This window comes from Hyperolius riggenbachi, chromosome 9 (genome assembly GCF_040937935.1).
Source record: "Hyperolius riggenbachi isolate aHypRig1 chromosome 9, aHypRig1.pri, whole genome shotgun sequence".
In the NCBI taxonomy this organism is placed as follows: Eukaryota; Metazoa; Chordata; class Amphibia; order Anura; family Hyperoliidae; genus Hyperolius; species Hyperolius riggenbachi.
In genome coordinates this window covers 162,169,267-162,185,852 of record NC_090654.1, presented here as the reverse complement: position 1 = coordinate 162,185,852, position 16,586 = coordinate 162,169,267, and positions in this window count along the sequence as shown.

Sequence of the window (16,586 nt, the reverse complement as noted above, 5' to 3'; positions counted from 1 at the left end):
GATTGCCCTCAGACCCCCCCTTATCAATTCGCCCGTGCAATATTTACATCTGTTATTCCCTGTAATAACCCACTGATCACCTGTCAATCACCCATCAATCACCCCCTGTCACTGCCACCCATCAATCACCCCCTGTCACTGCCACCCATCAAACAGCCCCTAACCTGCCCCTTGCGGGCAATCTGATCACCCACCCACACCAATAGATCGCCCGCAGATCCGACATCAGATCACCTCCCAAATCCATTGTTTACATCTCTTATCTCCTCTAAACACCCACTAATTACCCATCAATCACCCCCTATCACCACCTGTCACTGTTACCCATCAGATTAGACCCTAATCTGCCCCTTGCGGGCACCCAATCACCCGCCCACACGCTCAGATTGCCCTCAGACCCCCCCTTATCAATTCGCCCGTGCAATATTTACATCTGTTATTCCCTGTAATAACCCACTGATCACCTGTCAATCACCCATCAATCACCCCCTGTCACTGCCACCCATCAATCACCCCCTGTCACTGCCACCCATCAAACAGCCCCTAACCTGCCCCTTGCGGGCAATCTGATCACCCACCCACACCAATAGATCGCCCGCAGATCCGACATCAGATCACCTCCCAAATCCATTGTTTACATCTCTTATCTCCTCTAAACACCCACTAATTACCCATCAATCACCCCCTATCACCACCTGTCACTGTTACCCATCAGATTAGACCCTAATCTGCCCCTTGCGGGCACCCAATCACCCGCCCACACGCTCAGATTGCCCTCAGACCCCCCCTTATCAATTCGCCCGTGCAATATTTACATCTGTTATTCCCTGTAATAACCCACTGATCACCTGTCAATCACCCATCAATCACCCCCTGTCACTGCCACCCATCAATCACCCCCTGTCACTGCCACCCATCAAACAGCCCCTAACCTGCCCCTTGCGGGCAATCTGATCACCCACCCACACCAATAGATCGCCCGCAGATCTTCTCTCCTCTAAACACCCACTAATTACCCATCAATCACCCCCTATCACCACCTGTCACTGTTACCCATCAGATTAGACCCTAATCTGCCCCTTGCGGGCACCCAATCACCCGCCCACACCTCAGAACGCCCTCAGACCCCAGCCCTGATCACCTCGCCAGTGCATTGCTTGCATCTATTTCCCCCCTCTAATCACACCTTGAGACACCCATCAATCACCTCCTGTCACCCCCTAGCACACCTACCCATCAGATCAGGCCCTAATTTGCCCCGTGTGGGCTCCTGATCACTCGGCCAAACCCTCAGATCCCCCTCAGACCCCCTTCCGATCACGTCCCCAGTGCATTTATTGCATCTATTTTCCCCTCTAACCGCCCCCTGAGACACCCATCAATCACCTCCTGTCACCCCCCTAGCACTCCTATCCATCAGATCAGGCCCAATACATCCTGTCATCTAAGAGGCCACCCTGCTTATGACCGCTTCCACAAAATTTGCCCCCTCATAGACCACCTGTCATCAAAATTTGCAGATGCTTATACCCCTGAACAGTCATTTTGAGAAATTTGGTTTCCAGACTACTCACAGTTTTGGGCCCGTAAAATGCCAGGGCAGTATAGGAACCCCACAAGTGACCCCATTTTAGAAAGAAGACACCCCAAGGTATTCTGTTAGGTGTATGATGAGTTCATAGAATATTTTATTTTTTGTCAAAAGTTAGAGGAAATTGGATTTTTCATTTTTCACTAACTTGTGACAAAAAATAAAATCTTCTATGAACTCACCATACCCCTAACGAAATACCTTGGGGTGTCTTCTTTCTAAAATGGGGTCACTTGTGGGGTTCCTATACTGCCCTGGCATTTTAGGGGCCCTAAACCGTGAGGAGTAGTCTAGAATCCAAATGCCTCAAAATGACCTGTGAATAGGACGTTAGGCCCCTTAGCGCACCTAGGTTGCAAAAAAGTGTCACACATGTGGTATCGCCGTACTCAGAAGAAGTAGTATAATGTGTTTTGCGGTGTATTTTTATACATACCCATGCTGGGTGGGAGAAATCTCTCTGTAAATGGACAATTGTGTGTAAAAAAAATCAAATAATTGTCATTTACAGAGATATTTCTCCCACCCAGCATCTGTATGTGTAAAAATACACCCCAAAACACATTATACTACTTCTCCTGAGTACGGCGGTACCACATGTGTGGCACTTTTTTGCACCCTAAGTGCGCTAAGGGGCCCAAAGTCCAATGAGTACCTTTAGGATTTCACAGGTCATTTTGCGACATTTGGTTTCAAGACTACTCCTCACGGTTTAGGGCCCCTAAAATGCCAGGGCAGTATAGGAACCCCACAAATGACCCCATTTTAGAAAGAAGACACCCCAAGGTATTCCGTTAGGAGTATGGTGAGTTCATAGAAGATTTTATTTTTTGTCACAAGTTAGCGGAAAATGACACTTTGTGAAAAAAAACAATTAACATCAATTTCCGCTAACTTGTGACAAAAAAAAAAAATCTTCTATGAACTCACCATACTCCTAATGGAATACCTTAGGGTGTCTTCTTTCTAAAATGGGGTAATTTGTGGGGTTCCTATACTGTCCTGGCATTTTAGGGGCCCTAAACCGTGAGGAGTAGTCTTGAAACGAAATTTCTCAAAATGACCTGTGAAATCCTAAAGGTACTCATTGGACTTTGGGCCCCTTAGCGCAGTTAGGGTGCAAAAAAAGTGCCACACATGTGGTATCGCCGTACTCAGGAGAAGTAGTATAATGTGTTTTGGGGTGTATTTTTCCACATACCCATGCTGAGTGGGAGAAATATCTCTATAAATAGACAATTGTGTGTACAAAAAATAAAAAAATTGTCATTTACGGAGATATTTCTCCCACCCAGCATGGGTATGTGTAAAAATACACCCCAAAACACATTATACTACTTTTCCCGAGTACGGCAATACCACATGTGTGGCACTTTTTTGCAGCCTAACTGCGCTAAGGGGCCCAAAGTCCAATGAGCATCTTTAGGCTTTACAGGGGTGCTTACAATTAGGCACCCCCCAAAATGCCAGGACAGTGAACACACCCCACAAATGACCCCATTTTGGAAAGTAGACACTTCAAGGTATTCAGAGAGGAGCATAGTGAGTCCGTGGCAGATTTCATTTTTTTTTTTGTCGCAAGTTAGAAGAAATGGAAACTTTTTTTTTTTGTTGTTGTTGTCACAAAGTGTCATTTTCCGCTAACTTGTGACAAAAAATAAAATCTTCTATGAACTCACCATGCCTCTCACTGAATACTTTGGGATGTCTTCTTTCCAAAATGGGGTCATTTGGGGGGTATTTGTACTATCCTGGAATTTTAGCCCCTCATGAAACCTGACAGGTGCGCAGAAAAGTCAGAGATGCTTGAAAATGGGAAAATTCACTTTTGGCACCATAGTTTGTAAACGCTATAACTTTTACCCAATCCAATAAATATACACTGAATGGTTTTTTTTTTATCAAAGACATGTAGCAGAATAACTTTCGCGCTCAAATGTATAGGAAATTTTACTTTATTTGAAAAATGTCAGCACAGAAAGTTAAAAAAGTCATTTTTTTGACAAAATTCATGTCTTTTTTGATGAATATAATAAAAAGTAAAACTCGCAGCAGCAATCAAATAGCATCAAAAGAAAGCTGTATTAGTGACAAGAAAAGGAGGTAAAATTCATTTAGGTGGTAGGTTGTATGACCGAGCATTAAACCGTGAAAGCTGCAGTGGTCTGAATGGAGAAAAAGGCTCTGGTCCTTAAGGGGCGAAAAGACTGTGGTCCTGAAGTGGTTAAAATGCATTGAAAATAAAGTAATTACTAAAAACAAATATCAACCCCAAAAAGCCTAATAGGTGGTGAAAAAAACAAGATATAGATCATTTCATTGTGATTAGTAGTGATTAAGCTAATGACAAATAAAAAGGGATGAGCACTGAAAGGTGAAAATCGCTCTTGTCCGTTAGGGTAAAAACCGCTTTGGGGTGAAGTGGTTAAAGTAAACCTGTAGTCTCCCAAAGAAAAAAGTTAAATACTTACCTAGGAAGAGGATGAAGTCAGATAGTCCAGAGGCTTCCAATTTCTTTCTTCTTAATCATCTGAGGAAGGCAGGTGGGCGGCCGATACTAGTGATGGTGCGAGCAGGGAGGTGATGGCACATCCAGCGCCGCGTGGAGACAGGCTGAGAGAGCTTGGTGATCAGTGCTCAAAGAAAGTGGGGAGGAATAATTGCGCAAAGTGGACGGAGACACAGTGCAACGTTAATGGGAGAGGCCAGGAACGTTTAACAGGCCGGAAACCCATGGACTATGTGTGTGGGGTGGTAAGAGCCCTAGAGGCAAAACCTGCATAAGTGACAAGCTGACTGCTTTGCACTAACCTCAAGCGCTTACCTGCCACTAATTGATTTAATGCTTGAACAACTTGCTGAAACCTGAGCACTGTTATAGCGGTCATTAAATCCACTCACGTGCTAGAACTGTCTTGTGACCATCTGGAGCTCAATGTTGACACAACATGCAAAACAGCATGCTGTCGATTTGAATCTCCCGGGAGACAAAAGTCTGTATTGTGCATTAGAGTGGTGTGTTGTGTGCTGGTTTGAGTGACACAGCCGGCTGTGAACAGCTTAGGTTAGAACAACCAATACCTGCTGTTTTAAGGGGGCATAGGGGTGACAATATTTAGCAATTTGTTAATAAAGCTATACAGGATCTTCTCAAAAAATTTGCATATTGTGATAAAGTTCATTATTTTCTGTAATGTACTGATAAACATTAGACTTTCATATATTTTAGATTCAAATACACACAACTGAAGTAGTTCAAGCCTTTTATTGTTTTAATATTGATGATTTTGGCATACAGCTCATGAAAACCCAAATTTCCTATCTCAAAAAATTAGCATATTTCATCTGACAAATAAAAGAAAAGTGTTTTAAAACAAAAAAAGTCAACCTTCAAATAATTATGTTCAGTTATGCGCTCAATACTTGGTCGGGAATCCTTTTGCAGAAATGACTGCTTCAATGCGGAGTGGCATGGAGGCAATCAGCCTGTGGCACTGCTCAGGTGTTATGGAGCCCCAGGATGCTTCGATAGCGGCCTTAAGCTCATCCAGAGTGTTGGGTCTTGCGTCTCTCAACTTTCTCTTCACAATATCCCACAGATTCTCTATGGGGTTCAGGTCAGGAGCATGAAGTGCTCCAAAATCTCCTGATAGCTAGCTGCATTGACCCTGCCCTTGAGAAAACAGTGGACCAACACCAGCAGCTGACATGGCACCCCAGACCATCACTGACTCTGGGTACTTGACACTGGACTTCAGGCATTTTGGCATTTCCCTCTCCCCAGTCTTCCTCTAGACTGGCACCTTGATTTCCGAATGACATGCAAAAGTTGCTTTCATCCGACAAAAGTACTTTGGACCACTGAGCAACAGTCCAGTGCTGCTTCTCTGTAGCCCAGGTCAGGCGCTTCTGCCGCTGTTTCTGGTTGAAAAGTGGGTTCATGCTTCCATCTGCTGAAAAGCTTTATGGAGATGAAGATTTCATTTTTCAGCACGACCTGGCACCTGCTCACAGTGCCAAAACCACTGGTAAATGGTTTACTGACCATGGTATTACTGTGCTCAATTGGCCTGCCAACTCTCCTGACCTGAACCCCATAGATAATCTGTGGGATATTGTGAAGAGAAAGTTGAGAGACGCAAGACCCAACACTCTGGATGAGCTTAAGGCCACTATTGAAGCATCCTGGGGCTCCATAACACCTGAGCAGTGCCACAGGCTGATTGCCTCCATGCCACGCCGCATTTAAGCAGTCATTTCTGCAAAAGGATTCCCGACCAAGTATTGAGTGCATAACTGAACATAATTATTTGAAGGTTGACTTTTTTTGTTTTAAAAACACTTTTCTTTTATTGGTCAGATGAAATATGCTAATTTTTTGAGATAGGAAATTTGGGTTTTCATGAGCTGTATGCCAAAATCATCAATATTAAAACAATAAAAGGCTTGAACTACTTCAGTTGTGTGTATTTGAATCTAAAATATATGAAAGGCTAATGTTTATCAGTACATTACAGAAAATAATGAACTTTATCACAATATGCTAATTTTTTGAGAAGATCCTGTATTTTGATAAGTAGACGTGTGGTATTGTGCATATTTATGGTGGTAAATTGGTCACCACACATGGCTCTCCTGTATAAGGATACAATTAAGCAACATTGTTCTAGGCTAGTGATCTGCAAACTTGGCTCTCCAGCTGTTAAGGAACTACAAGTCCCACCTGACTTGTAGTTCCTTAACAGCTGGAGAGCCAAGTTTGCAGATCATTGATCTAGGCGCAGGACATTGTTGTATGTTATTGTATCCAGTTTTATTCACAACACCACCATCGCTGGCTGGGACCCTCTGACAGTTCACAGCTATGATCCCTTTCATAAACAAGCGCAGCTGCACTGTGTCAGCGCCACTGCAGTCGCACCTGCGTAGCAGTATGTCCTGCACAGGACTGGACTATAGTCCAGAGGCTTCCAGGGTCTACCACTTCACCTCTGACTAGGGCCATTTGACAGTTCATGGCCATGCTCCCTTTCGTGTTCAAGCACAGCTGAACTACATCTGCGCAATGGCTGCAACTGCGCAGCAGTATGGAGCCGCTAGTGGACAAGCAGGTTTGGCTCAATGCGCAGATGTGGCCATACTCGCGCAGGCACTCGTTCATGAAAGGCAGCCAGGAGAACATATCTAATAAGCCCTTTTTGGATACGTTCAGAGGATATGTGTGCAACATCAGTGGGGTCAAGGAGCAGGCAAAGAGCAGTGGTCAGAAACCATAACCAAGAGTGATTAATCGGTTCCTCTTACCAAGCTGATTTCATAGGTTTCATTGCTGCTTTTTATTCGCTACAGAATATCTGTAGCGTATAAGACGCCTATGGAGAAGGATGCTCTGGATCCTATAGAGCTTTCCCTGTGTTCTGTGTCCTGGTTCCATTGATATCCCCCATTCAAATTTGCTGCCTCCAGGAGCCCTTGAAAAGCTTCAGAAGCACTCGCATGAAAGCTTGCACATGTGCAGTACAGAGCCCTCTATCTTCGAAACAACTTGGTGACATGAGTGCTTCCAAAGTCTTCCGAGTGTCCTCAAAGGCGTATTCGACCAGTTGGTCGAATACCTGGAATGGAAGTGACAGAGCTGGAAGAAGGAACAGCGAGAGGACAGGGAAGGTCCTTTAGAATCCAGAGCCTTCCCTCTCCATAAGTATCTGTTTTTTTTTTTTCCTTAAATTATGTTTCAGCGTTACTTTAACAGTGACAATATAAAGTCTCTTTCCCATGGGAGCCTGAAGTCCAGCTGTCTTGCACTGGCCAAGTGCTTGAAGATGCCCCTGTCCCCCCACTCCCCATGGTAGCACATATAAGGTGTTGTGCTCAGACACAACATAGCACGGGTCTCTCCCACCAGGTAAAACTAACACCTGTCTACCACTGCTCCCAGATGGGGCTTGTGGCTAGCAAGCTGAACTGCATGACAAGCAAGAAGTTCAGTCCTCCTATGTGAAAGAGGCCTAAGTAAGATGTGCAGTACCCAAGTAAAAGACCCTGTATAATTATATGAATGTGATTACATCTTAGCATTGTAATGGATTACCAATGCCTCTGTCAACCTAATGCACTGGCTACAGTGCATTTCTAGATAATGTGTTAAACATGCACGTTACATTGCGATTGCTCACGCTATGAAAAAAAAGTTTAATACGAAGAGTGTGTGGGTATCATACATAAATTGGAGAATGGCATTGTCTGCCATCACACTGGTTATCACACATTATGGTTGGTTGTAATATTTCTAAGAGAAGAGAGCTAGCACCGTCTTCAAATGCATTTCAGGCTCTTTATTTTTAAAGCATCAATAGCATTAAAAAGGGCAAGTTTATGCGACATTTCGAGAGGAGCCTCCTCTCTTTATCAAGCCGACGGTGCTGGGTCTCTTCTCTTGGAAATTCTGCTTGCTGTTCCTGGAGGCAGAGGGACAACGACCAAAAGGACGTTGCATCTTGGATGGTTGGGTGCTGCTTTCTACTACTTGTCTACGGTTGGTTGTAATATTATTGAGCTGGCACATAGAACACAACAAAGTTCCAATAGAAAGAAAGAAAAAAACTTTAATAAAAAATATGTTTCCATCATAACTCATAAAATTGCATAAAATACAATAGTTTTTTTTTCTTATAACTTTTGTCATATAAAATAAAGTATCCACAAGTGCAGTAAGCATTGTTTTTTCCTATTCATCTATATTTTATGGTATTCCAAAATCCTGATATACTATAATAACCAGATAGATGTTTTATTACTACCTGAACATTAACCCTCGAAATAGCAACCTAAAGTTCACATGTGACTGTCTGAGATTTGCAGATCAGAATTAGAGATGATCAGTGATTTTTTTCCCCAAATTTGATGCCCATTACATGCATCTTGGAAAAGGGCCAATCAGATGCTGTTTCTGTAGATATGAGTTGGCTCAGTTTCAAGAAAGTTAGCATCTCACTGATCCTTTCAAATCAAATTAATTTTCTCCATTTCACTGGTGGCACATTACAAGTATATTAAAAAGGGATATAAAAGGGATTTCAAATAAAATGAACATAGTCCATGAGCTTGTAACTCTACCACATACAGCAGTAGCAGAGTAAAGGTGGCCACACATCATACAATTTTTTAAATATCTGTTCAATTTAAGAATTGCAATCAATTTTTCTGACTGATTGTAACATTTCAAAAATATGACCAATGTACCACACACCTATGTTCAATTTTTTCCTCAATTATGATAAAATGATTGGAAACTGAGAAAATTGCTAGGGTGTGTATATTAATAAATTAACAATCCAAAACACACCATGCAATCTTTAGTAAAAATTAAAGAGAAATATCTGGTATTCTGGATCGATTTAAATTGAAAAAAAAAACTGGGAAATCCGATCGGATTTTTCAGTCGAATGAAAAAAAAAGCTTTAGATTTTTTTTGAGAGATACGATCGTTTTTATCGAATTACTGTAAAATCGGATCATTTTATTGTATCGTGTGTGGCCACCTTAAGGGAGAGTGGATCCCACCCAACTGCTGTTACCATGCTTTAACATTTGCTAATGAAGAGTTCCTGCCACTAAACTACTGCACCAATATATTTCTGCTGCAATAACAGGTTTCAGTTGGTGAAATGTGGAACTGGGATGAGTAAGCAGCATAAAAACAGAAGCCAAATATGGGAACACATATAGGAGTTACATGTTTGTTGAAAATCCCTGAAAGGGCAACTGAGTGAGAGGAATATGGAGGCTGCCATAATTATTTTGTTAAACAATACCGGTTGCCTTGCAGCCCCACTGGTCTATTTAGTTGCAGCAGTGTCTGAATCACACCATAAACAAGCATGCAGCTAATCTTGTCAGATTTGACAATAATGTCAAACGCCTGATCTGCGTATGCTTGTTCAGGGTCTATTGCTACAAGTATTACAGGCAGAGGATCCGCAGGACACCCAGATAATGTGCACTGACTAAAAGGAAATAAATATGGCTGCCTTCATTTCCCTCTTGCTTCAGTTGCCATTTAAAGTTGGCCAGACATTTTCAGATCCACATGCTATTCAGTTACAACTGTTTTGGTGATTGGACGAACATACGGTACTGTGCATAAGGCATTTGTGAAAAAATACTGTGAAGTGAGGATGCTCTGAAGAAAAACCTCCCTTCAGGTTTGATACTTACTCTGAATAGTATGGAGCCTTCCTGTTCTTCCGAGTAATTTTGATGAGCTGTTCGGTCGAACAGCTTTACCAGCTGACAACGAAGGAACGTTTCACCATACAGAGAACGGGAAGGCGCTATACCATCAGATCAGAATCTAATAAGAGATTGATCTGCTTGATTAATCCATCCACACATTGTACATAGATGCTGAAATCTATTGAAAATCTGTGAAGCAGAATGTGCTTCTTTTCCCCCCAGGCCATGCAGAGTGTACATAGTGGAGCTTACATTAACCTGTCTGCCAGTTCGTATTCTCTACATCACTGACACTCCTCCCTGTCTCTTCTCTCCTGGGGTGCCTGTGTCCCATGACAAACACTAGAAGCCAAAGACTAGAGGCATGGTGTTATGTACCTTACGTGACCACATACATGCCGGGCTTCTAGTGTTCGTCCTCAAGCAGGGTCGGACTGGGCCACAGTAGTACAGTTTTTTCCCTCGGTGGGCCCCACCTCCAGGTCTCTGGTAGGCCCCCTCCCCCTCATCGTCTGACAGAGCTCCAATCTATGCAGCACAAAAATTCTCCTCTCAGTGCTGTAATCATTCATGCTGAGTGGCGTAGCTATCCTACCATATTATTATTATGTATTTATATAGCACTGACATCTTCTGCAGCACTGTACAGAGTACATAGTCATGTCACTGACTGTCCCCAGAGTAGCTCACAGTCTAATCAATGTCATATGTATGGTAACTAGGACATTACTTTATATTGAAGGAGGGGACTCTATGCAAAGTTTTGCTGGGCAGCAGTGTCTCTGAATTACAATGCTGCTAAGATCATGTACATTTGGCCCTGTCCATAATACATCATGACCACACCCACCTTCAGGTGCATGGTCACGCCCTTTTTTCACCGCAATCATGAGATGTGTGGGCCCCAGGTTGAAACTTCTTTGGTGGGCCCCTAGTGTCCCAGTCCGATCCTGTCCTCAAGAGTTTGTCTTCTGGCACAGGCCCCTCAGGAGAGAAGACACACGGAGGAGATACCAACTGTGAAGGCCTGTAACCAAATCAGGGTAAAGTCTCTGTGCTCCCAGTGCCATGAAGTGGTCCAGTAACAAATATGTACAGAGAGAATGGGTCATGTAAATGAAACCTTTAAAAAATCCAACAACAGCTACATAAACAACCGTGGTGGGTGATATGAAAAGGCCCTAGCATCCTGGCATAACTCACTGTAAGAAAATGAACTATTAAAGCATTCACTTGTACTTTACACAGCTCTGTCTGTCACCAGTTTAAAGACACTGTTAACTAACCTTTCCTTCATTTCATCCTACCTCTAACTTTACGCTTGGTGTTAAAGCAGACCTAAATTCTTGCAGCAGACAAGGACAGCAGCCTATTGATTTTACAGAGCAATGTAGATCAACTTTGACACAGCTGTTTTTGAATTCATCAGTGCAAGGTGCTGGTGTGGGTGGGCAGTGGGTAGGGAGGATAGTGGGAGCTGGCGTTGGCAGTGTCAGGGACAGGGCTAGCAGCTATACTAAGTATAGCTGTGAGCCTTAAAGCATATTTAAAAGTCACTCCAGGGTTCCCAATTTGTCTATTAACAGACCAAGGGCTCGATTCAGTAAACGGTGCTAACCCTGTTAGCAAGCCTAAAGGCTTTGGGCGTGCTAACTAGGGTGCTAAGTAGTTAGCACATACAAACTACTTAGCACCGTAGTTAGCACATGCAAACTTAGCACCGTAGTTAGCACATGCAAAGTACTTAGCACCGTAGTTAGGACATGCAAATTACTACTTAGCACCGTGCTAACTAGGGTGCTAAGCTCCATGGTTAGATACCCCTGGTCCTGCTAATTATGATCTTGTAAAAGAATATTTGGAAATTTAAATTCAATCTGAGCTCTATATATTATGTGACGATCATTATATTATTGTTAACAATACCTCTCATCTTCCACAGTGATAATTGATGCTGAAGCTACTGTTGGAAAAGTTAGGAGGTGCACTGCTACACTGCATATTCTGTCATATGTTCCTTTTCTTTGTTGAATAAACACTGATTTTTAAACAAAAACTATGGTGCTAAGTAGTTTACATGTGCTAACTACGGTGCTAAGTAGTTTACATGTGCTAACTACGGTGCTAAGTAGTTTGCATGTGCTAACTACGCACGTACAAAGCATGTTAGCACATGCAAAGTGGCTTTTCACTGACGTGCTTACACTTAGCACCCTTTTCTGAATCAAGCCCAAAAAACTGCTAATGAACCAATTGAAAACTGTAGGGTCTTTTAAAGATGCTTTGAGGCTCTTAGTTATACTTAGCATAGTTGAAAGCTGCACAGGGGAGCGCCGTGTGTCGGCGGGTGCGCAGAGATCTTCAATCAAGGTATCTTTGATCATTTATGAGGATACTGTCATGTGAGCATTAATTAAAAGTATTTTGGTTAATTAAGACTAATAAAGGACTTTTCTCGTTGCTTTTTTATTTCTTTTTTATCTCTTAGTGGAAATGGGTAAGGAGTACGTCAGTACCCCTATACTCTTTTTACCTGGGGAGAAGGCAGTCATCTGGGGTCCCCTTCTTAAAGGGGACCCCCAGATTACACAATGACACCCCACCCTCCAGGTGTTGATGGCCCTTACCCCTTCCTGGGCACCGGACGTGAGGCAGTGCAGGTCTCTGGGGGAGGTGGAGGCTTGGCTGCACTTTTTTCCAGAGCCACCCCATATCATAGACCACAGGAGGTGGTATAGCTCTGGGTTCGTAGCCCCATACAGTCCAGGCACCCCATTCTGGCTATCCCAGCCTGCATAGGGGACAACGTGTTTAACCACTTGCCGACCGCACGCTTATACCGTGCGTCGGCAAAGTGGCAGCTGCAGGCTGATTAATCAGGAAGCAGCCGCTCGCGCGAGCGGCTGCTTCCTGTCAATTCACGGCGGGGGGCTCCGTGAATAGCCTGCAGGCCGCCGATGGCGGCTCGCAGGCTAAATGTAAACACAAGCGGAAATAATCCGCTTTGTTTACATTGTACGGCGCTGCTGCGCAGCAGCGCCGTAAGGCAGATCGGCGATCCCTGGCCAATCAGCGGCCGGGGATCGCCGCCATGTGACAGGGGACGTCCTGTCACTGGCTGCACAGGACGGATAGCGTCCTGTGCAGCCCGGATCACTGGGCATGACAGGAGAGGGAGGGGGGGAATTTCGCCGCGGAGGGGGGCTTTGAGGTGCCCCCCCCCCCGCAACATGCCTGCAGGCAGGAGCGATCAGACCCCCCCTGCACATCATCCCCATAGGGGGGAAAAAAGGGGGGCGATCTGATCGCTCTGCGTGCCCGCTGATCTGTGCTGGGGGCTGCAGAGCCCACCCAGCACAGATCCCAACAAACAGGTCCTTAAGGGGGGGTAAAGGGTGGGTCCTCAAGTGGTTAAGAGGCTTGGGAGGAGGGACCACACATCATTATTTTTTAAATATGCACATTTGCCAGGGATCCATATCCAGCAATATTGTACCTGTACAGCGATCCCTAGCCAAAGTGTTGCTAGTTTCATGGGGTTTCCAGGTGGTCACTAAACACTGCGTACTGACCACCTGGAAACCCTGTCATGAAATTCACCGCTCTTTTTTAAAAAAAATATGTAAATTTACACTACGGATATTGATACATTTTCTGCCATTTAAAAAAAAAAAGAAAAGAAAATTTCCTACTGTTCTAAAACTACAAGGTAGTTCTGAAAACATGGTTTTTCTATTGTTCCACTGTTCTCTTTGACATACCCTGCAAATCTGGTGTTTCCGGATTGTATGGAGGCTTTTCTATTAACCACTAAAGTCAGCGGCCATTGACTTTAATGTTAAATGTGAACACATTTTGGCCACAAACTATTGGCAGTGGTTAATTCTGAAAGTAAAATATTGGTACTTTTTAATTATATTTTACTAATACCTAACCTAATCCACTGCTCACACGAGCCCTCCCTCTCCTGATGCCTAACCCTCTGCTGCAAAATCCACCGATATCTGTCACCAAACTTAATTCTCACACTAACCCTCTCTCTACCGAAACCTAACACTTAGTAACCCAACCGCAATCTCTGCTGATATAAGCGCTGCCTTCGCCACTTAAAAAAACTCCCTTTCTTCCCCCATTTTTATCAGACTAATTGCACTATTTATTTGATGCCAGTGCCGTGGTATAACTACAATAACATTGCGGTCTTTACAAACCTATTCTATCCAAGTACTCCTGGTGCCTGAATTAACTGCTTCCGTTTGGCTATATGACAGTTTCTTATATTTAAAGGGGACACAAGGTGAGAGGGATATGGAGGCTGCCATATTAATTTCCTTTTAAACAGTACCAGTTCCCTGGCAGTCCTCCGGATCCTGTGTCTGTAATACTTTTAACCATAGACCCTGAACAGGCATGCAGCAGATCAGGAACTGTGACTCAGCTTTTACTGATTAACCATATGCTTGTTCCAGGCGTTTTGACTCGCATACTACTTATGCCAGAAGATGAACAGGGCTGCCAGGCAACTGGCATGGTTTAGAAGGAAATAAATATGTTGGCCTCCATATCCCTCTCACCTTGGGTTCCCTTTAAGCTCACAAATCCCACAGTTCTATGTGTAAACTGAACAGAGGCTTTTACTTTTCTGCCTAGAGCTCTGTTCCTCCCTTTCCTATCATCCACTAACTAGTATTTGCTGATTTGTTATTTTTGTTTGCGGATATGACCAGCTGGGTTCAAGCTCAAAGTCAGAGTAGTAAGGCCTTTATCAGTGTTGGTCTGAGGTTGTGAGGCTCTGTAGTACAAAGTACATAATTTAAAGTGTAACAGACAGAAGTTTGTACAATTATAAAAGCTAAATTACTATTTTTCTTAAATCATACAGTTAAGATATGACTGCATGTGTGTATATACACGGCAAAACCCATAAAATATCCATTGATGGGACACAAAGACAGGTTTTGTAAACTGTAGAACAGTTCATTGATCTTTCCACTTTTTCTTTCAATTTTCTTTTACCCCATTAAAAAGATTGTGATCATCATGCCACAGTGGAGATATAAAAATATATATAACACAAAAAATTGTTAAGTACACAAAACCGACATAAACATTTTGAACCTATTGATTAAGTATGATCCATGAATGGAAATTTTGTATAATGGCAGATAGAAACAATAATTTATGAAATTATGGAATATTGTATAAAGGCAGATGGGTGTAACAATCTTACTCTTACCCCTTACATACAGTGGCTAAGGAGCTGTGGGCCCCGATGCAAGTTTTACAATGGGGTCCCCCAAGCACTCTATACATAACAATTGATACGGCGCACCAAAACCTGCCAATGGAAACTACAGTGTCAGAGGTGCAAGAAGGGGGTGGGGAACAGTTTGTTAATGATTACCACAATTCAAAGTATCTATAGAATTGATTATTATGAGCACAGGACCAATAGAGAGCTAATACTGTAGTTGAGGGAGGGCCCTTCGGGGCCCCTCTGGCCCAAGGGCCCCGATGCGGTCGCAACATCTGCAACCACTATTGCTACACCCCTGCTTACATATGGTGATGCAGTCATGTATTAGGCAAGATAAAGTTATAAAACTCCCATGGTTTTACACTGAAAATATTACAATGTAAATAATAAATATATAATAAATAATCCAATAATAATCCAAACATTTGTATAGCGCTTTCAAGAGCTGTAGCCACTGGGACATGCTCTAGTGGCCACTCTGCAGTGTTAGGGAGTCTTGCACTCATTACTGAATAGGTGCTGACCCTAGCCAAGATTAAAACCCTAGTCTCCCATGTCAAATATATAAAATAACTTCCACCATATCTATTCTGCTGAAGAACTTCACTCCTCTTCACGAATGCTTAAAAGCTGGCATAGTGTTGGAGTGAAGTGAGATTGGCTTGTGTCAAATTTTCTTCAACACACTGTACATGTCTACAAGTCAGAAATGGTCAGTGCAAATACATCTGTAAGCTAAGAAGATACTGACAGATATTGCTTTCATCTGCAGATGGTAATGCAGAAAGCACAAGTACCCTAACATCAACAGTGTCAACGGGTGTTGCATAATAAAGGTGCCCATTAACGGTACAATTTTTAGTAAACTATCGCATGTTTGATCAGATTTTACAGATTGTATTGTATAAAAACAGAGAAGCTGGTGGGCCCAATTAATCCTGAATGATCGCAATATCAATCATTGTCTTAAAGAACTGGTCAATTGCAAAAACGGATTTTCAGACATACGATCGAAAAAGGTTTCTGTGCTCTTTAATGATGTGACTGATTAATTACAATCTTTTCATTTGATCTGAATGATCTTATCGATAATCTGATAGCTCACTGAAAAATCACACTGTAGATATGTGACACATACCTTATATTAAGCTCAAGTGGAACAATGTTTCAGCCAACAAAGAGCATTTTTGCTGCGGATGGTTTTCTGAAAAGGCTGTCGTTGGCTGTTTCAGTACACCAATGTATGTTCATGGATACTTTAAAGAGACTCCGTAACAAAAATTGCATCCTGTTTTTTATCATCCTACAAGTTCCAAAAGCTATTCTAATGTGTTCTGGCTTACTGCAGCACTTTGTACTATCACAGTCTTTGTAATAAATCAATGTATCTTTCCCTTGTCAGACTTGTCAGCCTGTGTCTGGAAGGCTGCCAAGTTCTTCAGTGTTGTGGTTCTGCTATGCACTCCCCCCTCAGGGGGGAAAGAAACACACAAATGATCTCTT